The 23,037-nt window shown below is 46.5% G+C and overlaps 1 protein-coding gene and 1 long non-coding RNA gene across 3 annotated transcripts in view; one reads left to right on the forward strand and one right to left on the reverse strand.

The window, feature by feature from the left end:
• The window catches only part of LOC144807622 (uncharacterized), a 38,973-nt gene extending 22,320 nt beyond the window's left edge, over positions 1-16,653 (forward strand). Inside the window, exon 4 of the long non-coding RNA XR_013606365.1 lies at positions 16,102-16,653. This is a non-coding gene — a long non-coding RNA (uncharacterized LOC144807622). The remainder of the gene's footprint in view (positions 1-16,101) is intronic.
• The window catches only part of LOC144807578 (uncharacterized), a 436,944-nt gene that overhangs the window by 106,401 nt on the left and 307,506 nt on the right, over positions 1-23,037 (reverse strand). The gene's annotated exons all lie outside the window — the stretch shown is intronic.

Here is a 23,037-nt window from a genome sequence, read left to right on the forward strand (position 1 = left end):
CACCGGGAGGCCAACAAATCTATCATACATTTAATGCAAAAATAGCAAAAGGCCAAGCAAACTAACAAGTGACAATTTTCTTTGCAATGGACGAGAGCATCCACCCTAAAGCAATTTGGAGAATATAATGCTAATGCTACGCAATGTATTTTTATACACTTTTCTCCTAATACAAGTTAATGAAACATGAACACGTGATAGAACCAGTTACTGAAACGACACTAATGAGTAGGAGGCAGGATCTTCTCTCGAGAGGAATGTGAGGAGTCCGTGATGTGCAGATAAAAGATACAAAGACAAGCTGCAGAACTCACTGTTTCTGGAAATAACACTTCTGTTTGTCAATATTCAATTTACTACAAGATGCAGGAAAGTGTGCAGATGGACTTCACTAAATAAAATGGTTCTGAGCCCTAATAGAATCATGTAACTTTGCAGGCATATTAAGGCGAACAGTCACATCAAATTAATACAAGAATATTGTCATTTGGTAATGTAATATATCAATGCACGTTGTGGCATTCATGTGTAACCAATTATCGGTATTAAAGAAACCAGTATATCCGGTTATGCTTTCTCAATTCCTTCTTCCTAGAGGCCACCACTGCTGCTAGCCAGCTGTATTCAGCAGTGCCTCCTGTGACCTGGAATCCTGCATTTAATCAATACCAAAGGTCGTCAATGCTTCTAGCCAACTCCGGGTCACTGGTGCCACTCGCACCCCACCACCCTTGGGCCTCTTATTCTTTTAGCTAGCTCCAGTCAGTAGTGGCCCCTTGGACCTGTATGTAAGCCTACTAGCCAGCTCCAGTCAGTAGTGGCCCCTTGGACCTGTATGTAAGCCTACTAGCCAGCTCCAGTCAGTAGTGGCCCCTTGGACCTGTATGTAAGCCTACTAGTTAGCTCCTGTTAGTACTGGCCCCTGGGACCTGTTATCATTCTAGCCAACTTGAGTCATTAGTAGCACCTTGGGACTAGTGATCATACTAACCAACTTCAGTCAGTATTGGCCCCCTGAGACCTATTATCCTGCTAAGTAACTCCAGTCAGTAGTGACCCCTGTCCCTTAGATCCTGCAAATATTCAAAACCAGAGGTCATCTCCTTTGCCAACCAGGTCCAGTCAATATTGACATGCATTGTTACCCTGCCTGTAATGAATACCAGAGGCTAGCGTTGTTGCTAGCCAGCTCCAGCCACCAGTGGCCGGTCACATATTATCCTCAATAGGATCAATGCCCAAGGCCTGTGCAGCTGCTAACCTGCTCTAGTCAATAGTGACCTCCCAGACCTGTTATTCTGCATATAATCAGCAAGACTTCGGCCCTAATAACACTCACCCCACATCCTTATGGTATATTAGCAATGTCATTTATTTACTTACATCATAAGGTAGGTATCGCACTATGTCACACGATCCCAAAAACAAATAAAATCAAAAATTGCCTAACCATTCAGCACTCCACCTTGTCAAAAATGACCAAATCACACCAAGCATTATAGCCTGTCACATCACATGGCACACTCAGCAACAACATGACCAGATACCACGGCAGAGATTTGGGGCCATTAATCCTCTGTTCGAGGCATGTGTGCTGTAGATGCACATGCTTTGCATACTCCTGCCATCTTCAATCAATCATCAGAAAATTTCTAGAGCGCACTACACACCCGCGAGGGTCTCAAGGCGCTGGGGGAGGTTGGCTGCAGCTAGCGGTCGAAGTGCCAGGTCTTGAGTAGACTCCTGAAGGTCTGTGGGTCTTCTGTCTGGTGTAGGGGTAGAGGGAGGGCGTTCCATGTCTTGGTGGCTAGGTGGGAGGAGGTGGTTCTGTGGATGCATGGGACGGTGGCCAGTGAGAGTTCTCTGTTGGGTGTGTAGAATGACAGTCGTCTGTTGAGGTATTCTGGTCCGGTGTTGTGGAGTGCTTTGTGTGCGTGGGTCAGGAGTTTGAAGGTAATTCTTTTGTTGACAGGGAGCCAGTGCAAGTCTCTCAGGTGGGGGGTGATGTGGTCTCGGCGGGGAACGTCGAGGACTAGGCGTGCCGAGGCGTTCTGTATTCTTTGAAGTCTGCTGATGAGCTTGGACTGGGCTCCGGCGTAGAGGTCGTTTCCGTAGTCGAGTCTGCTGCTGAGTAGGGCGTGGGTGACGGTTTTCCGTGTGTCTGTAGGGATCCATCTATAGATCTTGCGGAGCATGCGGAGGGTGTAGAAGCAGGTTGAGGAGACTGCGTTGATTTGGTGCCATCTTGTGTTGGGTCCGGATGTTTGCAAGTTGTTTTTCTTCGAAGAAGTCTTTCCAGTCACGAGCTAAGGTGACTCCTCCTTTCGGTGATAGTGGGCATGGTCATTGACTCCATTGTTGTTTTTTACCCCAAACTGGTTTGTATGTGTATTGCTGCGCTCCGAAACCGCTACTCTGGTTCCTCTCAGTGCGCAGTCCACTCTACCCTCAACGATATTGATTAGGTACGCGTTTCCCTGTTCTCTGCGTTTCAAATCGATCGACAAACTCTCCATTTTGGATAGAAAACCTTGTGGGCAATCGTTGGGCCTTGCTACATACGGCCAGCCATCTGCAAATGGAACGGACTCCATTCCATTTCTGTCCTGGGTGCCACGCCAAGTACCCTCGCATGACCTACATCAAGTTTGTAACTTATGCCTCTCTCCAGAGCACAAGGAGGAAGACTGCGACGCTTGTAAGTCGTTTCGGTCCAAGAGGACTCTACCCGATCATCAGACACGATGACGAGAGAGGAAGCGTCAAAGCATTTAACACACTCTTGGATATCTTTGCAGAAGAATCTGACCAAGAAGAGATAGAAGCGTCCTCCGTAGAAGAAGAGGCTTTCTCGATTCCAGAGTCCGATTCCGAGCTCGAAATCTATCTGGAGTCCCAAGATGTGCCTTCGGGACATACTTTCGGGGGAAGAATCTGACCAAGACGAGATAGAAGGGTCTGCCGTAGAAGAAGAGGCCCATCTCTGTGCCAGAGCGCAATCGTTGGGGCATGCTGGGGCAGCCATGTGATTGCAATTTTATGTCATGCCAGTACCATAGGCGACTGACCAAATGTATAGGTTATCATGCGCCCTTTCTGACAACTAAAGTGGCCTAATAAACAGCATTTGGGTGTCAGCTCAATACTTAGTTGTGTGACATGCACCATTTCTTTTACATCTAGTTGCCAGAAGGAGTGTATTGCATCGCAGGACCATGGTTAATGTAAGAAATCAGCCCCCACAGTGTTGCAGCGCAGGCATATATCTGGGCAAGACCCGACCATTCGATTAAGGTCTTGTGACGTTAAGTAGGTTCATTGCAGAAAATTATAATGTATCAGTCGAAAATGTGCATTACTGGAAACCATGCGTGTCAGTTCACAGGCCCGCTGCCAGTCTTGATCTTCCATTGGAATGTCAAAGTCTAAATTCCAGGCCTCTCGGACCCGTGTGTAGTGCCTACTGTATCTGATCGCATTGTACTGTAAAGATGCATAATTAGGTGTCTACACGCACCATAGGTTAGCAGTGTCTCCAGGGTTTGAGTATGCAGCGGAGCGGTCGCAAAGCATGGCCAGGTGTGCTTAGTTACGTCTGCCAAGCATCACGTGTTGTAAAAATTGCCCCTGGATTAGACAAAACTCTTTGCGGGCATGTTTAAGGCGATAAGTCTCATCTGTGTACAATTCACCCTATTGCTCGCATCTCCCTCCCTCCATGCCTAGAAGGACATACTGAGTGCTATCTGCCTGATTGGTTTTAATATCCAGATTGGGAGCTCCCTATGGAATGGTGCGCGCTTAAGTACTCTCACTACAAACCATTGCCATACTCTGGCCGCCTGTCGCACAATATATGGAGTATCTCTCGGTGTACCTGATTCCTCTATTAACAGCTCTGGAAGACAACCTGCGTCCACCATTCCCGCCAAGAGCCACATTTCCCAACTAGGGAGAGATCGAGCTGCGTGTTGCAATTGAACGGCATAATATTAGGGGTCGAAATGTGGGACCTCCAATCCCCCGCTGCATAAGTCCTGGTCAGTGTGGCCAAAGCCACTCTGCTATGTGTAATGGCCTTGTTGAAAGATTTAACAAGACCATTAAGGGCATGATCGGTGGACTTCCTGAAAATCTCAAAATAAGATTGGATGTCTTACTTCCAATCCTGCTTTTTGCCTATTGGGAAGGGCCTTAGAAGGGAGTGGGGTCCTCCTTATTTTAGCTTCTGTTTGGGTTTCCTGTCGGGACCACTGTGCCTTGTGAAGGAGGGATTGGAGAAACCTCTTGTTGAACCTTAGCAGATATAGTGGACTCTGTGCTTGGCTTTTGCTCCAGGATGTATGAGTACGTGGAAAAAGCAACCAAAAACATTGAGGACAGCCTAGAGCTCCAGAAGCTCTGGAAATGCTAAAAGGCTGCTATGGTTGAGTTCCAGCCAGGGCAGATGCTGTGGGTTTTGGGGCTGTGGCTCCTAGGACTCTGCAAGGTAAGTGGAGTGGACCCTACCCTACCCTAGAACGAAAAGGGGCGGTCACCTACCTGGTAGACCCTGGCTCTGACAGGAACCCCGATAGTGTCATCCATGTCAACCGACTCACACCCTACTATGACATGGCAGATGTGACCATGCTCGTGGTTACAGATGAGGATCAGGAAGCAAAGAGTGAACCTGTCCCTGACCTGTACAGCAATCCAAAAGATGGGTCAGTGGAAGGTGCAGTCTTGTCAGACACCCTACCTGCCCATCAGGAGACTGATTGCAGACAAGTCCTATATCAGTTTGCTGGGCTCTTCTTTTTGACCTCCCGCCAGACTCGCTGGTGTACCCATGATGTAGACGCTGATGAAAGCCTACCTGTCGAGAATAAAATATACAGGCAGACTGAACATGTGAAAGAGAGCATCAAAGCTGAAGTAAGCATGATGCTGGAATTGGGAGTTCTAAAGCCTTCTGAGAGCCCCTGGACCTGCCCAGTTGTCTTAATCCCCAAGCCTCATAACCAGGATGGTAAGAAAGAAATGAGGTTTTGTGTGGACTATTGGGGCGTGAATGCTGTGACCAAAAGCAATGCATACCAAATTCCATGGGCAGATTAACTTATTGACAGGTTGGGAGCAGCCAAGTATTTGAGTACGTTTGATCTCACTTCAGAGTACTGGCATATAGGTCTGACTCCAGGAGCAAAAGAAATATCTGCATTTTCAACCCTAGATGGGTATTATCAGTTCACTGTAATGCCCTTTGGTTTGAAAAATGCACCTGCCACTTTTTAAAGGTTGGTGAACTAAGCCCTTGCTGAATTGGAATCCTTGAGTGCAGCATATCTACACAATATTGCTGTTTTTAGCTCTACCTGGCAGGATCACCTGATCCACCTTAGGAAAGTACTGGAGGCTCTGAGAAGTGCAGGCCTCGTTATCAAGGCATGCAAGTGCAAGATAGGGCAGGGAAAGGTTGCATACTCTGGTCACCTTGTGAGTAGAGGCCAGGTTCAACCCATACAACCCAAGTTCTTTTCCAGGGGATCCTCATCAATAGTCATAAGCACTGAATATTCCCGCCCACATGCGTGGACCCCGGAAATAATATAAAAATATATATGTAAATCACATATAACTAGCTCGACATATATGTATGCACATATATAATTTTTTCTTACACCAATGCAGCCCCAAAACTGAGGTTAAACAATGTAATTACTCATACATGTACTAAATTATCAAGCAAATAAAAAACATATTAGGTCAAATGGCCCTTGAACTCTGTGTTTTAAGTAGCAAAATACTCATAAATCATGAAAATTGCTAATAAATAGACATTGTTAGCCCATAGGCTGCATTGTTAAAGCAAAAGCATAGAAAATGAAACCATTTTCAACAAATAAAACTGGCACCGTGCCGTTAAGGCAGCTATGACCCCTGGCTTCCCATCGTGCCTCAGGGGTGACAGTTAGGACAGTTGTTCTTTCCAGCTCCTTCAGTCAGGACCCTGGTTTAACAGCTCCTCCCTTTTTTGACTTTCTGTCAAAAAATACTAGGGATTTTCCTCAATTTTTACTTTCACTTGACGTCTTTTAAGCTTAGAGTGTTTGTGCTGCCTTTTTTGACTTTCAAAAAAAGAATATTTTTGTCAAAATGCCTTCTATTCTTGACACCTGCCCTTCCTGTGGGAAGAAGAAGGCCAGGACCTGTGTGTATCCTCTGTCTCTGTGAGACACACTCTGCAGACCCTTGTGAACACTGCAAGAATCTTTCTAGGAGAACCCTCAAGGATCGAGAGAGGATAAGGAGCTATGGCCTCTCTGAAAGAGGTAGGCCTCCTGAGAGACAGAAAAAATGAAGGACGCGATCGACGTCGAGAGAAGTCCCGACTTGTTCACTTTCGGCGTCAGGATCAGTGTCGAAGCTTCCAGCGGCGACGAAGACGACGTCGAAGACGAGTCATCTTCCTTCAACGATGAAGACTTCAGCGTCGAGATCCAAGGTACCTCCGCTGACGTCAACCGTCGACACAGCATCATAGGCCTTCGACGGCGAAGCTTCCTCCGTTGACGCCTAGTCATAAGTGTTCGACGTCGAGGCACACTCTGGCGTCTCACCACCGGTGCTTGACATCGAGACACACTCCGTCGTCACCTCACCACCGGCGCTCAACGTCGAGACACACTCCGTCGTCACCTCACCACCGACGCTCAACGTCGAGACACACTTGGTCGACGGATCATCACCGGCACTCGACTTCGAGGCAGTCTCCGTCGATGCCGCACCACCGGCGCTCGACATCGCAGCATCCTCCGTCGTCGTCAAAGCATCGACTCTCGACGTCGAGTCGTATGTCGTCGACTTCTCAACACCGAAGTCTGACGTCGAGGCAAGTCTCTCCATCTGAATCCCAGAGGTGTTCGACGTCGAGCCATAGATCTCCGCAAGGAGAGGTTCAACTAGCCTCGGAGCAGCTTCCATCATCGGTGTCGAGGCCGGTCCTGCCCAGGTCCACGTCGACCCAGAAAGCTACGATGTCAAGTTTACCATCTCCGTCGCCAGGTCACAGACAGCCGTCGCAGCAGAGATCTCCACAGTCGGCGATGGCGGCAGAGGGAGAGACGACCTCAGGGAGACACTCTAGGTCTACTGAGCATTCTCCTGGGAGTAGGAGTCTTCCTGCTAAAAGGAAGACGGGTCCAGCGGATGAGGCATCACGGAGTCGCTCAAGATCCCGGTCTAGAAGCCTTTCCAGAGAGAATTTGCCTCCAGTGAGCCTTTCATCATCTTCTTCAGGCTCTCACTCTTCTCACCGGAATAGATCTCCAGATGTAGTGATATATTCCTCCAACAGTGAGAGGTCCAGGCATTCTCCTGATGGTTCGCTGCATGGACAGAGGAGATCACCCCCACCAACAAGTTTGCCTGTGAGGAGAGATACTCAGAATTCGCCCTCCATCAGGTTGTCACCAAGATGGTACAGGCCTCTCCATCACAGGGCGCCAGACAAGGAAACAGCAGCCAGGCTGGCAGCAGCTCGAGACAAACCAGTATCCAGGCCCAGAGAACAATCGCGCACCCCGGTGTGCTCCAGCAGACGGAGGTCCAGGTCTAGGAGCAGAAGAAGGGAACGCAGATCTCCCACTTCTTCCTCTTCCCCTACTCGATCTCATAGGGATTATTCTCAGACCTTGACGGACAGTCCTCCATCCAGAATATATCCCGTGGATGACATCTTTACCTTTCAAGACATCTTGGGCAGAGGGGCTCTTAAGCTGTGTGTTCCCATGACAACGCACCAGACCAAAACCTCAGTTATTTTTAAAACTTTGCATCATAGGTCTGCGCCCAAACCTCTGCTACCCTTGGTTCCGGGGATTATAGAACCGGTTATGGTGGTGTTCCTCACGCCAGCGACAATAAAGGCCGCTCCAGTGAGGATTCTCAAGAAATATCGCTTGCCAAAGGAGGATCCACTCTTCCTCAGAGGCGTTCGGCCACCAGACTCGGTCATCATCGCAGTGGTGAAAAAATCTCATGCTGTAGCTTCCTCCTCCACAGTACCTAATGTTAGGGGAGAGCAAGTCGCAGGATTCATGTGGAAGAAGAGTCTGCAACACCTCAGCCTCACTCCTGAAAGTATCCAATGCGATAGCGCTTTTGGGCCGCTATGATAGGTCCCTGTGGGATTCTCTGCAGCGGTTCATCGAGAAACTTCCCCAAGAGGACGAAAGGACTTTGAGGAGATTCTCTTGGAGGGCAGCCAAGTCTCCAACCAAATCATCAGCGCTGCAGCGGAAGGTGCGACCCTCTCAGCGCATGGCTATGCCCCCAGAGTGTGTGCAAGAAAGTCTTCCTGGCTACGTCTTACTGCATTGAAACCAGAAGCTCAATCCCGGATCTTGAACTTGTCTTTTTCAGGAACATCGTTGTTTGGGGCAGGTACCGATGAAGAGATGCAGCGGATAAAAGCATAATTAGACCCTCTTAAAGCTGTGGGGATTGAAAAGAAAAAAGAGTTTCAGAGGAGGTTTCGTCCCTACAGTAAAGTCTCTTCCAAGCAGAGGGTTCAAACCCCTCAGTGGCAGAAGGGTCAGGACCAACAGGGGCAGCAGAAGTCTCAATATAGAGGCAGGCGTAATTCCAGAGGTGGTGGAAATCAGCGCCAGGGCAACAATTCCAACAAAGCTCAATCCAAGCCATTAGTCCTTCCTTCCCCCAGCGCCGTTAACCACTCCAGTGAGGGGAAGCATCGCGCATCATATGGAAGAGTGGCATACCATTGCAAAAGATCGCTGGGTGTTAGCTACACTTCAGAATGGATACTGTCTTAATTTCCAACAACTGCCTACACCCGTTCCTCCAATGCCAACATCAAGTCATCAGCTGAAACTTCTGAAAAAAGAAGTGGCTATCCTTCTCGAAAAGTCGGCTTTCGAGAGGGTGCCAATCTCTCAAAGGGGAAAAGGAGTGTATTCTTGATATTTTCTAGTCAGGAAAAAGGGCCAGAAAGCAGAATACAGACCCATTCTGGACTTGAGAACACTCAATCTGTATGTCAAGAAAGAGAGGTTTTGCATGTTGGCGCTTCATCAAATATATCCGCATCTCACGAGAGGAGATTGGATGTGTTCGCTGGACCTACAAGATGCATATTTTCATGTGCCGATCGCTCACAATCACAGAAGATTGCTTCGGTTCCGGTTGGGGACCTCTCACTTCCAGTTCAAAGTCATCCCGTTCGGGTTGAAGTCAGCACCTCGAGTGTTCACGAAGTGTGTCGCAGTGGTAGAGGCCGCTCTACGCCGCACGGGTGTCTTCGTGTACCCATACCTGGATGACTGGCCGTTGAAAGGTCCTTCCCCAGACAGTGTAAGAAATCAATTTCTGAGCTGCATTGACCTCTGCCACCGGTTGGCTCTGCATGTGAACTTCAACAAGCCAATCTCACAGCCTACTCAGACGATACATTTCCTAGGAGCTCTGCTAGACTCCGAGGTAGGAAAAGTGTTTCCTTCGGAGAAGAGACAGTGTTCCATAGTTCAGAAGTGTCAACTGGTGCTTCGCAGCAAGGACCTAAAGGTGCGAAGGATTGCCTCCCTGCTAGGGTCGATGGCATCCTGCATTTTCCTGGTCCCGAATGCCAGACTACGAATACGTCCTCTTCAGCAGGATCTGGAGGACAAGTGGGACCAACAGTCAGCATGCTGGGATGACAAAATCACACTGTCAGACGCAGCGTGGGCATCCATTCCTTGGTGGGCAAAGAAGAAAAATATGCAGGTCGGAATTCTGTTCCATCAAACTCCTCCTGCCCAGACGTTAATCACAGATGCATCTTTGCAAGGATGGGGAGCACACATGGGTCATCTCCAAATGCAAGGTCTGTGGTCCCTCAAAGAGCGTACTTACCACATCAACATGCTGGAGTTGAGGGCAGTCCACTTCGCCCTCAAAGCGTTCCTTCCCTCGATTCAGGACTCGTCCGTGTTAGTACAGACGGACCCCACCATCACAATGTACTACCTGAACAAGCAGGGAGGTACACGCTCACGGGCTCTTTAGCTGGAGGCCCAAAACATTTGGCATTGGCTCCTGGCTCGCAATCTATCAATCACAGCAGTCCACCTCCCAGGAGAACAGAATGTGACGGCGAACGCTCTAAGCCGGCATTTCGAAGACAGAGAATACTGGGTTCTTAACGACAAGGTTGTCGAAGACATCTTCCAGTCTTGGGGTCGTCCCACCATAGATCGCTTCGCGGACGACGAAAACACCAAATGCTGAGACTTCACCTCAAGATTCTACCGCCCAGGGTCGAAAGGGAATGCCCTTTTGATAAACTGTTCAGGTGAATTTGTGTACGTCTTTCCACTCCTTCCGCTGATCCCGAAGGTGGGGAGCAAGCTGACGAACTCGTACACAGCGATGAGCCTCATCGCCCCCGATTGGCCGAGACAATGGTGGTACACGGACTTTCTCCATCTGTCAGTGAGCCCGCAAAGGAAGCTGCCATGCAGGCCGGACCTGCTATCCAAGATGAACGGGAGGATTCATCATCCCAACCTTCCGTCACTGAGCTTGGCAGCATGGCTCCTGAGGTCATACAATACGGCCACCTAGGACTTCCGCAAGACTGCATGTCCATATTAAAAGAGGCACGGCGTCCTTCCACAAGACATTCTTATGCATGCAAGTGGAAGCGCTTCTATATGTGGTGTATGCAGAACGACTTATTGTATCTGGCTAAAGCTGGGTTGAAGTTTAATTCTATTAAAGTGCATTTGGCTGCGATAACAGCTTATAGGCGATCACCTTCCCAACCTTCTTTTCTTCCAGTTGCAAGCTGTGAAGGATTTTCTGCAGGAGTTCGAAAAGGTTTATCCCTCAGTGCAACCTCCGTCACCCCCCAGGGAGGTGAACCTGGTGCTATCAAAATTGTTGGGTCCACCTTTTGAACCCATTTATAAAGCAACTTTGCAGCATATTTCGTGGAAGGCTGCTTTTTTGGTAGCAATCACGTCGGCTCGCAGGGTGAGCGAAATTCAAGCTCTCTGTGCCAAAGAGCCTTACACAGTGTTCCGTCTGAATAGGGTAGTGTTGAGAACACATCCTTCTTTTCTACCTAAGGTGGTGTAAAATTTTCATGTAAACCAGACCATCTCTCTACCCACCTTTTTTCCCAATCCCTCCACACCAGCTGAGAGGGCATTGCATTCTTTGGACCTGAAAAGAGTTCTGAAATTTGACCTTGATAAGTCCAAAACTATACGTAAGTCTGATTAGTTATTTGTCAACTATGGATCGATCAGACCAGGTTATGCAGCCTCGAAACGTTCTATCTCAAGGTGGATAGTTTCTTGTATTAAGCTGGCTTATCAGTTGGCGGAGAAGACCCTGGGTGTTTTTCTCCCAAGGCGCATTCTACCAGAGGGAAAGCGGCTACTGCGGCTTTTCTTAATAATTTGCCTATGTCTGAGATTTGTAAGGCAGCGACCTGAAATGTATATGTAAATGTAAATGTTTTTGTGCTTGTATAGTGCACAGCTACCCGCTGTGGGTTTCCCGGCGCTTGTACGAATACCGCAAGGGAACCCTTCCTGGCTTTCCCTGTGAAGTGTCCACTCCTGGGCACCCCCATGTTGCAGACCAGGCATCCCTTGCATTGTGGGGGCCATTGTGGAGACTAAGCAAGCTATTGCCCAGAGTTGCAGCCTGGGACCCATGATCAGAATAGGCACTGAGGCGAGAATATCCGGTCAGGGGAATTAATGAGCCCGAGACCCGCCGAGGCAGGAATCGAACCCTGGTCCCTGGCCAGAGCTCTGCATCGAGGTCCGCCTGCTCTAACCATTGAGCCACACTTCTCCACCTGAAGGTCCGTCCATACATTTACCAGGCATTATTGTCTAGATTCAGACGCTAGAGCAGGTACCCAAGTAGGCCTTGCGGAATCTGTTTAACAGCTAGCTTGGCTGTTACAATTGTTTTGGTTGGGTCATGTTTCTTCTCATTTGCCTGCTGGTGGTTGGTTGGGCTTGCTATTCTAGTCAGTGCTTATGACTATTGATGAGGATCCCCTGGAAGAGAAGGATAAGTTACTTCCCTGTAATCCTAGTTCTCTTCCAGGGGTATCCTCATCAAAGTCATAAGCAACCCAGCCACCTCCCCAGGCAAATGAGATATGACTATGTGTTTCTAATTCATTGTTGAGCCCTGTCTTCAGGGTTATGCAAAGAACAACTGACCTCACTGTCACCCCTGAGGCATGATGGGAAGCCAGGGGTCATGGCTGCCTTAAAGGCACGGTGCCAGTTTTATTTGTTGAAAATGGTTTAATTTTCTATGCTTTTGCTTTACAATGCAGCCTATGGGCTAACAATGTCTATTTATTAGCAATTTTCATGATTTATGAGTATTTTGCTCATTAAACCACAGAGTTCAAGGGCCATTTGACCTAATGTGTTTTTTATTTCCTTGCTAATTCAGTACATGTATGAGTAATTACATTGTTTAGCCTCAGTTTTGGGGCTGCATTGGTGTGAGAAAAAATGATATATGTGCATACATATATGAGGAGCTAGTTATATGGGATTTACATATATATTTTTATATTATTTCCAGGGTCCCCGCACGTGGGCGGGAATATTCATTGCTTATGACTTTGATCAGGATAACCCTAGAAGATAACCCCTGGAAGAGAACTCAGGCATCTAAGTCTCTTCCTGAGACACATTTGCCTAAAAAAAATGGGTCTCTCGTCGTCGATGAAGACTTCCGTTGCCACTGCTACGACAACGACTTCTACCTTCTCTTCCCCTCAACCTACAATGATTATGCTGTCGGCGTCCTCTCCGTTGATGTTTGTCATGGTGTCGGTGAAGCCTCGCCCGTCTGCCACCTCCCTCACTTCGTTGTCGACGAAAAAGAGGTATGTCTCCAGTAAGTCGCCGATGGATGCCTCCTCGCCGACGAGACGGTCGATGGCTCTCAAGGCTCTACCTGCTTCGTCAACAGATGCCTCGTCGACGGTTGCCTCAATGACAGCACAGAAGCCTTCCCTTACGTTACTTCGTCGTCGACCGCTGAGTTGTCAGCGGCATCCTTGGTTCCACCTTCAGCTTTGATGTCTCTAATCCCCTTGAACTCTTCAGCAACACTTTTGCCGCCTTCAGGAACGACGGATGTTTCCCTACTTCAACGTAGGAATTCTTCTTTGGATCTATTGCCAATTCAACCATCTCCAAATCTTCCTGTGGAGCTTTTTGACTATGGGGCTGATAAGGAGGATTCGGAAGAGGATGACAGGTTCCGTGCTGCTCGTACTCCTTTGGAGCTTCTTATCAAATGCCAAGATATTGATGATGACCAAGGATATGATTATTACCCTAAGCCTAATACTCAACCACCACTTGAGAATCCAACAGTGCAGATGCCCATGTATCTCATCTCTAATTTGCAACATATGCTTGATGACTACTACCGCTGATTTCCTCCCTCGGAGTCGGCCTGATCTGTCCTACAGACGCATCTTCCTCTGCCTTCATTGATCATCGAGCCGCCACCTCCGGTTTCTCCGGTGGCATCGATGTCTCATCACCTGGAGGACGCACACACCACTGATGATGACAGATAAAATGGGGAGTTGGATGATAGATCCCTCCTTACTGAGTGGGACAATTATCAAATTCCGACTCAGTCACCTACCACTCCAATTCCTGTTGACTCTCCGTCAGCTGACATAGGTGGGTTTCATGTTAATGGACAGGGAGTCCAAGAGATTCCAACTTCCTAGAGTCACCAAGGAATACGACTGTTTCTTGTATGATTCCAAAGACCAGCCACGGAAACAGGTTTGGGCTATCCCGATCATTGACTTAATCTGGCAGGACGGTTTGAAGGTCATGAAAACCCTGCTTCCATTCCTGCAGTCCTGCTACGCCTGGATATGAAGTACAAGGCCCCGGATGATTCCCAGTCTGTCTTATTGGTCAACCAAAGCCAGATTTGGTTATCTCCCAGGCAGCACAACGTCGTGCCAGGAATCCCTCGGCTCCTCCTGATCAAGATGGCAGACACCTTGATTCCATTGGAAAGAAGTTTTCCACCATGGCGGCAACTACTTTCCGGGCGGCTAATTCTCTTGCTATTCTAGGCCAATACGACAGGCAAATGTGGTCAGACATTTCCCCCATTTATTGATGTGCCGCCGTACTGCGGCGTCCCCAGTCCACAGTCCCTGCCCGGTAACGTCGGGTTTTCACTCAGAGCCCCCTCTCTGCCTCCTCCAGCAGTCACCAGTACCTTGTAGTCCGAGGATGTCCTGTGCCCGCAGCCGCGTCCGTTTTGGTTTTCGCCGCCTTTATTCTGTGTCCAGGAGCAGTTCTTGTCGGGTCATCTGTATGCCGGGCCGCCGTGAAACTTTAGTCCCTGGCTTCCGTAGTGCTGTTAGGCCCTGGTTGCACTGTCTCGTAGCCGCTTGAGTTTTAGGAGTCTGGAGTAGCGGATTGCTTCACCGGGAACCAGAAGATCTCCCGTTTTTATACAGCCGTAGCAGCGCCTGCTGAAGTCAGGATTATTGTGCGGATTGTCGGGGAAGGTGCCCTGCAGTCACAGAGCTATGCTAGAACGCGGCTATCTTTCTCGGCCGGTAGCCACGCCGGTAAGTGGTTTTTTATTAGTTTTTTTTCTTTGTTCCTTGTTAGATTCATAATTACTTATCCCAAATTAGGATGAGTTTGTCCACGCTTTTTGGCTATTCCGCATACAACACCTTGGTGGAGCAACCTGGAGAAATTACCGTTACAGAAGGCCGTTGAGTTTTCTTTAGACCTATCTGCTGGCTTAGCAAAGTTGCATCATCTTCTTTTTTTTCTTTTTTATCTCTCTCTCTAAGCTCTGGGGCACTTAGAAGCTGTATCTTTCATTTGGCTTATCTAATAAGAGGAGGAGCTGATTTACATTGATCAATGCACTTTGTCCACCTGTTATAATTCTGTTGAGGCTTTCTGATCCCCTGCATGGGACCAAGTGATGATGTAATTTTTGCCTGTGGACTGTGGAAAAAAAAAATAATCAACACATTTTTGACATATATCAGGTGGCAGGCCAAGGCTCCTCTGTGCTCTGCAGCAGCCGCCGCACGAGCAGCACTAGCAGCGCCTTAGCACCACGGTGCTGGCAGCGGCCGTTCCTGCCTCCATCGCAGATCCGTAGAACTTAAAGCGCCCGTATAACAAGACACGGGTGAAGCGGGAACCGGTCACAAAACAAACCCTGGCAGTCGTCCCAGACTCCGATCCGCTTGCTCGTCAAATCCTCCTCGGCTCTAATTGATACGCTCTGCACTCAACACCGAATCACAGGCCGACAACAACTGTGAACACCAACAGAGGGAAGAATTGTGTGTTTCCCCAAGTTAGTGAAAAAAAACCAGCATATGTCTTGGCTGCTTCTGCTGCACCCAGAGTCTTATGCGTCTTTTCAGTCTAAGGTTTCTGTCTGGAAAAAGATTGTGTCCTGGTTTTCTGCACCCAGTAAATCCAGGTGCAGAAAAACCTAACAACTAATGATCAGGTGGAATAAAATGAACACATGAAAGTACGCCTTAATTTCATTGCCCTTGATTCACACTCTGGACCATAGTTGAGGGATAGGTCTAGGCATAGTCCTCACAACGCCCAATAGATTTGCTTGAGGCAGAGGCCAAAACTCAAAAGTCAGGAAACCAGATACAAGTAGGTGGTAACTCAGGGCAGGGGAAAACGCCTGTTGCCCGTGGAGGAGTCATTCCCTTCCCAGAAATCTGCATTACAAATTAATTAATAGTGTATATGTTTTTAATATCTGTTTGGTGCCAGTCCATATGACTTTCATATCTGCCTTTGGGATTCTATGTTGCAACTCCATAGGGTACATGTATCCTTTGTGAGCTTAATAAAATGTTGAAAATTCTACAAAACCTCACTCCAACATCCAAGTACTCTCATGCTACCATTCTACACTCTGCACTGTCTGAAAAACAGCTCAACATTTTCAAAATTCTGCATTGATTTGGCTTGTAAATTATATTTTTGGAAATGTACATGTATTAACTATTTAATTTTAATACTATAGGTGATTGAAATTACGGACGAAGAAAGCAAGATTTAGCACTAAGCAACTGAATGTCAGTGGCATAAGAAGGATTATTTTGAAAAACTGAAGGACATCCAGCATTCTACGTTTAAACAATTTCCAAAAATCTAAGTGTGGCGAGGAAAGTACTATACCTGTAAGTGAAGTCTCTAATTTTGCATTTCATTAACCCAGAGCAAAGTCATATCTGTGAACACAGCATAAGAAATAATGTAGAAAGACCGCTTCAGCATCCTTATCTGAAATATTATCAGAAAGACAAATTGCCTCAGCATGACAGAATAACGTTCATCTAAAGCATCATGTAATTCTAGAGAGGAAGCACACACTACATAAAAGAAAGTTACAACTAAAGGTTTCTTCTGGATACCATCAAAGAAAAGACGCTGAAAGAAGACTCCGAAGCTGACACGTTAACAACCAAAAGATTGGAAAATCACCTTTGTTCAACAACCGTTTTTAACCAGTTACGCAAGTTTGAGACTATCTGCCTCGGGATATAACACCTCGACCCACTCTGCTCACTCTGGCAAAAACCTTAAGAATTCACCACTTTATTGTGTTAATGACCATCTCAGATTGTTTCCTTTTTATTGTGTACTGTTCTGTAATTCTATGTAAATCGCCTCAACATTATCTGTTGTGCAGGAATGATATGTAAAACTGTTAAATATAAAAATGGATTAAAGGAGCACCGTTGCGCTATATCTAATGTAAATAAATACTCATCCTCAGAACTACAAACCTTAACCTTACCCCAAACATAGAAAGGGTAGAAGGAACTGATGTTCTGCGACTAATCATCCACAATAGTACTCTGCACGCTCTAACGCCCTCAGTTACTGCCATTATACTAGTGCAAAAAGGTACTTATCAGTTTAATCATTAAATATAAGACTAACACCTTATTACTGCATTGCTAAGAACCTATACAAATAGATCTGAGAAAAACTTCAGTCACAAGTTAAGTTGCTGCCAGAGAGGCTATTACTTAAAGACTATTATCTGTTAGAAAAATTTCAACAGGTGTTACAGGACTGCTTCCCGACATTTTTTGCCCAATTCAAGTGTTGAGACGATTACACACAATTTCTTTTAGAGATAAGTGCTGAACATTATCTAAACAAGCCCGACTCTAAAATCGAGGCAAAATAACCAAAGTTAGGGAAAAAAGTTACCAAGATACAGCCATAAATCTTATCTCACCGAATTTGACAGAATGCACACAGGGGAAAACCACTCTCAGTGCAAAGTATGCCAAAAAAGTTTCAGGCGTAAATCTTATCTCACTGAGCATATGAGAATCCACACTGGGGGAAAACACTCTCCATGCAAAGTATGCCAAAAAAGTTTCAGCCGTAAATCTTATCTCACTGAGCATATGAGAATCCACACTGGGGAAAAACCTTTTCAGTGCTCTGAATGTCAGAAAAGGTTTAGTATCAAACTGAGTCTATATCGACATGAATTAACCCACTCTGGGGAAAAACGTTATCAGTGCTCTTAATGCCCAAAAAGTTTCAACCAAAAATCTCATCTCACTGAACATATGAGAATCCACTCTGGGGAAAAACCTTACCAGTGCTCTGAATGCCAGAGATGTTTCAGTGACAAAATGAGACTCACTAAACATACACGGACCCACGCTTGGGTAAATCGTTATCGGTGCACTGAATGCGACAAATGTTTCAGTGAAAAAAGGCATCTCACTCAGCATATAAGAATCCACACTGGGGTAAAACCTTATAGGTGCCCTGAATGCCAGATATGTTTCAGTCAAAAAAGCCATCTCACTGAGCATATAAGAATCCACACTGGGGAAAAACCTTATCAGTGCTCCGAATGCCAGGTATGTTTCAGTGTAAAAAGCCGTCTCACTAAGCATATAAGAATCCACACTGGGGAAAAGCCTTATCAGTGCTCCGAATGCCAAAATTGTTTCAGACAACAATCTCATCTCACTGAACATGTGAAAATCCACACTGGAGAAAAAAAATTATCAGTGCTCTAAATGTCAGAAAAGATTCAGAGGTAGAGATGGTTACAAGCGCCATAAGAAAACACACCATCAGAATAATCAGTTCTCCGAATGCCAGAAAAGCATCAATTTTAAACTCAATCTCACTCTACATGAGCAGACGCATACAGGGGAAAAACACTACCAATGCTGTGAATGCTAGAAATTCCTATTTGATAGGCACAGCCTCACTAAGCGACTCCATACTGATGAAAAACCTTATGAGTGCTCTGGATGCCAGAAAAGCTGCAGAAAAAAACGTTATTTCACCATGAGAAACTCCACACTGGAGAAAATCCTTATGCCATAAAAGGTTGAATCTGAAAGACAGAGTTATGCTTCATGAGAGATCCCACTCTGGGGTAAAACTTTATGAGTGCTCGAAATGCAAGCAAAGTTTTGGTTACAAATTACTTCTCACTTGTCATGAGCGAACTCACACGGGGGAAAAATGCCTTATGTGTGTTCTGAATGTCAGATAAGGTTTAGTCTCGAATACAATGTCATTTCACATGAGGGAATTCACACTGGACTAAAGCCATATACAGGAGGGGAAAGCCAGAAACATTTTACTGAGAAAGGAGATCTCACTACACATGAGAAATGCGTCCACACCAGGTGAAAAGTGAGGCGTATCTTGAGTTGCAGAAAAGCTTCTAACAACCTGACTTTACATGAGAGAGCACATATTGTAGTTGCAATAGGATTCATCAAGAAACTCTTGCAGGATAACTTAGGCTGCCCGCATGCAACCTCCAAAGAAATTTCAGGCCTGGAAATATTTTTCATTGCAACAGAATCCACAATTTGAGTATCTGAAAGTTACAAAACTCTCGAGGTCTTTACTTTACACAGAGAAGTGTTAGTGCCTGCAAAAATCAACTAATTGCCCAAAAAATCACAATAATAATGTCTTAAATTTTACTCCACCCAAAAGGTTTCTACTCACCCTTGTTTCTTAACATATGACTGATATCTATTTTTTCATGATAAGATTAAGCCTATGTGGAGTTCCTCAGTGAGGAACTCCGCAAAGTGACAAAAAAACTCTGGCGGTCTACGCGGAGTTCCGCAAGCAGCGGAGTGCGTAAGGGTCATGCAGTTTGTGGTGATTTCATCCCATGTCGGAGGATCATTTGGCCCTTCTCTTCCAGGAAGTTATGGATCTCTTTGTCAAACGTGTCCCTCTGCCAGAAGTAGGTCGGGGTTGCTACTCCCACTACTTCTTGGTACCCAAGAAGGACAAAAGGCCTGCATCCTAGCTTAGTTCTCAGGGACATCATCCGCTTTCTCCGAAAGGAGAAGTTCAAGTTGTTAATCTTGGCTCAGGTCTTATCTGCCTTCGACCCTGGAGATTTGATGGTAGCGTTGGACTTGCAGGACACTTACTTTCACATCCCCGTCTTGCCTGCCCACCGGCATTACCTATGGTTCACGGTAGGCCACACGCATTTTTAGTTTACCACGCTTCCCTTTGACCTTACCAGCCACCCCTCCCCTGGGTGTTCACGAAAGTGATGGCGGTGGTCGCAGCTCATCTGCGCAGATCAGGGGTTCCACTCTTCCCCTATCTCGACGACTGGCTGACGAAAGGCTCCCACCTCCAGACTACGACGGACTTCCTGCATTTGCTGGGGTTCTCAGTTAACGTGCTGAAGTCGCACCTGATTCTTTCCTATAAGCTCCTTTTCATCAGTGCGGTTCTGGACACAGCACAGTTTTGGGTCTATCCTCCCTAGCAGCAAGTCCAGTATATTGGGGCTATGATACCGATGTTTCAGCCTCCATCCCGGTGTTCTGTGAGAATGACCCAGAGGCTGCTGGGCCTCATGGCCTCCTGCATCCTGCTGGTGCATCATGCCAGATGGCATATACGTGCACTGCAGTGGGACCTGAAGTTCCAGTGGGCGCAGCACCAGGGGAATCTTTCCAATGACGTTCAGATTTCGGAGGGGACTGCAAGTCAGTTGCAATGGTGGTTCAGGAACCAGGATTGGGTCAACAGCAGATCCCTCTCCCTTCCCCAACCTGCGTTCACAGTAGTAATGGATGCGTTACTCCTGGGTTGCGGCAGCCATATGGGAATGGCGGAGATCAAAGACCTCTGGTCTCTGGCGGAGTCCAGGCACCACATCAACCCTCTGGAGCTCCGAGCGATTCGTCTTGCACTGAAGGCATTCCTTCTTTCTGTCAAAGGAAGAGTGGTGCAGGTGTTCACGGACAACACCACCGCCATGTGGTACTGCAACTAACAGGGCAGGTTGGGGTCGTGGACCGTATGTCAAGAGGCTCTTCGCCTTTGGACATGGCTGGAATATCAGGGCATATCTCTGGTGGTTCAACACTTAACAGGTTCACTGAACGCAAGGACGGACAATCTCAGCCGCCAGTGCATGATGGATCACAAATGGCATCTTCACTCGAAGGTCGTGCTAGATCTCTTTCAGTAGTGGGGAGAGCCTTGGTTAGATCTATTCGCCACCGAAGAGAATGCTCAATGTCAGCAGTTCTGCGTGTTAGAGTTTCCAAAGCGGCTCTCGCTCGGCGACCCTTTTCATTGCGAGTGGATTTGCGGCCTCCTGTACCACTTCTGCCAAGATTGCTGAAGAAGATCAAACGCGATCAGTCCCAAGTCTGGTACCCCGAGCTCTTGAGCATGGCCATCGATCCTATTGTTAACAGATTTCTGAAGTGCATTACTCATCTCTTTCCTCCTTCTCCTTTCGTAATGCCCTAGTGGGAGTTGACCTCACTTATCTTATGTGTGCTCCCTTTGAGCGCCTGCATAATTGTCATCTTCGCCTCCGTAGAAGACTGCTTTTTTTGCTTGCCATCACCTCTGCTTGCAGGATGAGTGAGCTTCAGGCTTATCTTCCAGACCTCCCTTTCTTGCTGTCCATCCGAACAAAGTAGTCCTCCGTATAAGCCCTCTTTTCTGCCTAAAGTGATTGCCTCCTTCCACATAGGTCTGACCATCAGATTACCTACCTTCTTCCCACCTCTGCTGTGTTTTTCTCTGCCAGGCGCATAACATATAGACTGTTCACACACTTTCTGTAGTATGCTTCGTTCTGGGCAGATAAACTCTAATCCCCACTCTACTTCTATCCTCGTGTTAGTGCAGCCCGATGTAAACAGTAATTGTAATGTATTTATATTTACATAACACTTACTACCACATATGAACTTTGAAGCGCATTTTCGGCCAGTAGCACGCTACTTCAGGATCTAAAAATGATTAGTGGTAAATTAGTATAGGGAAATATAAAATGTATTTGAGAGCTGGACATGTTGGTCTGTTAGTTGGGTTAAAAAAGATAGTGGGAGGATAGAAGAGGGAAGGTTTTGCATTTATATAGCGCTTGCTACCCCTGATGAAGTGTTGAAGCGCTTTTCGGCGAGTAGCATGCTACTCCAGATCCCAAAAGATGAATAGACTGATCAATTATGGTGGGTAGGTTGTTTTATTGTATACACACAACTGTACAATAATTAATACAATTCCGTTGTAAAGTTGTATCCACGAGGCAAGTATAGTCTCTGATAATAATGTATACAATACTGATACGTTTTAAGATGGCTTGCCATCAAGACTGATGCCCCGTAATGTTGATGCAACGTCATCTGTGCTGGAGTATCTTAGATTCTTGTTGAATTGTACCATCCACCTTGTAGGTACTGCTATTTGTATCAGGTCCACGTTGTAGGCAGACACAAACGCCGAAATTGTGCACTATTTATATTAAGCATAATGTAGGTGAACAGATGACAGTAACCACTGTACAAGCTGTATTAGGTGCTTAGAAGTAGAGTGACATAGAGGGCGATAAACACTCCACTAAATCTTTTTTTATTATTAACAGTGCTCATAAGACCATACAATTCAATACCATGTACAAATAGCCCATTGGGGAACAGTTCAGGCATCATCTGGGGATTAAACATCCGAGAAACACAAGTGTCTTTCATGAATACAAATTGACTCCTCCTCCAAGGTCTGCAATGTATTATTGACAATGGGCGAAAAGGCAATCAAGCAGTCAGGAGGCGCACTGATTTTATACCCCCCACCTGACAGGATGGTGACAGACCCCAACCACCTGCAGGGGAAACGTGCCACCTCACTTAATAGCTGCCAGACGCTTTACTATGTAAGCAGACTGGTGGTTTACAACTGCGCCTATGTTGGGGCACCACATGTTTTTTCCAGCATAATCTGGTATGCTCCCCCCTGTGTGGGATGATAGCACCCACTGAAAACTGCACAGTTGTGTAGTCTGGGACAGTGCACCTTCCATGTAATTCTGAACTGGGCCTTTAAATACGGTACTATTTTGTGTGCCTATTTAATTCAGGTATACAAAGAATGTGGTACTACTTGTATACTAGGGTAGGACAAGGAAGATTGAATTTCTACGGTGGCAGCAATGTTTTGTCAAAGTGCTTTATGCCCTAAACACCCTCCCGTATCCTGAACATAATGAGATTATGTAGATTACATCTCTCCGTGCCTAATGCTGCCATTTGCATTTCAAGACCAGTGATTAATGTGGCTTTATCAAGGTCAAAGCCATTAGGCGTTTCCGACCTGTATGATATTTGCATATGGAAAAGATGGGTCATTTGGAACCTAAAGATAGATAAACATATTCATAGGTCACGATTTATGTCTGCATCTAAAATAAAACTGTAAATTAGGAGAGGTGAGAAGTGAGAAGTTAAAAGGCAGCCGCTAATCGAGCTGCATTTGTAAGTAGGCCTCCCTATATTATGAGATCTATTCCTGCTTCAGTCTTTAATTGCAATGAATACTTTAATACCCAGGCATGAAGTCATTGTCGAGCTGTTTAGATAATCCACCTGTCTCGCCACCTCTTCCCACTGCATCCTTAACCAGT

The sequence above is a fragment of the Lissotriton helveticus genome, chromosome 1_2 (genome assembly GCF_964261635.1).
Source record: "Lissotriton helveticus chromosome 1_2, aLisHel1.1, whole genome shotgun sequence".
Classification (NCBI taxonomy): domain Eukaryota; kingdom Metazoa; phylum Chordata; class Amphibia; order Caudata; family Salamandridae; genus Lissotriton; species Lissotriton helveticus.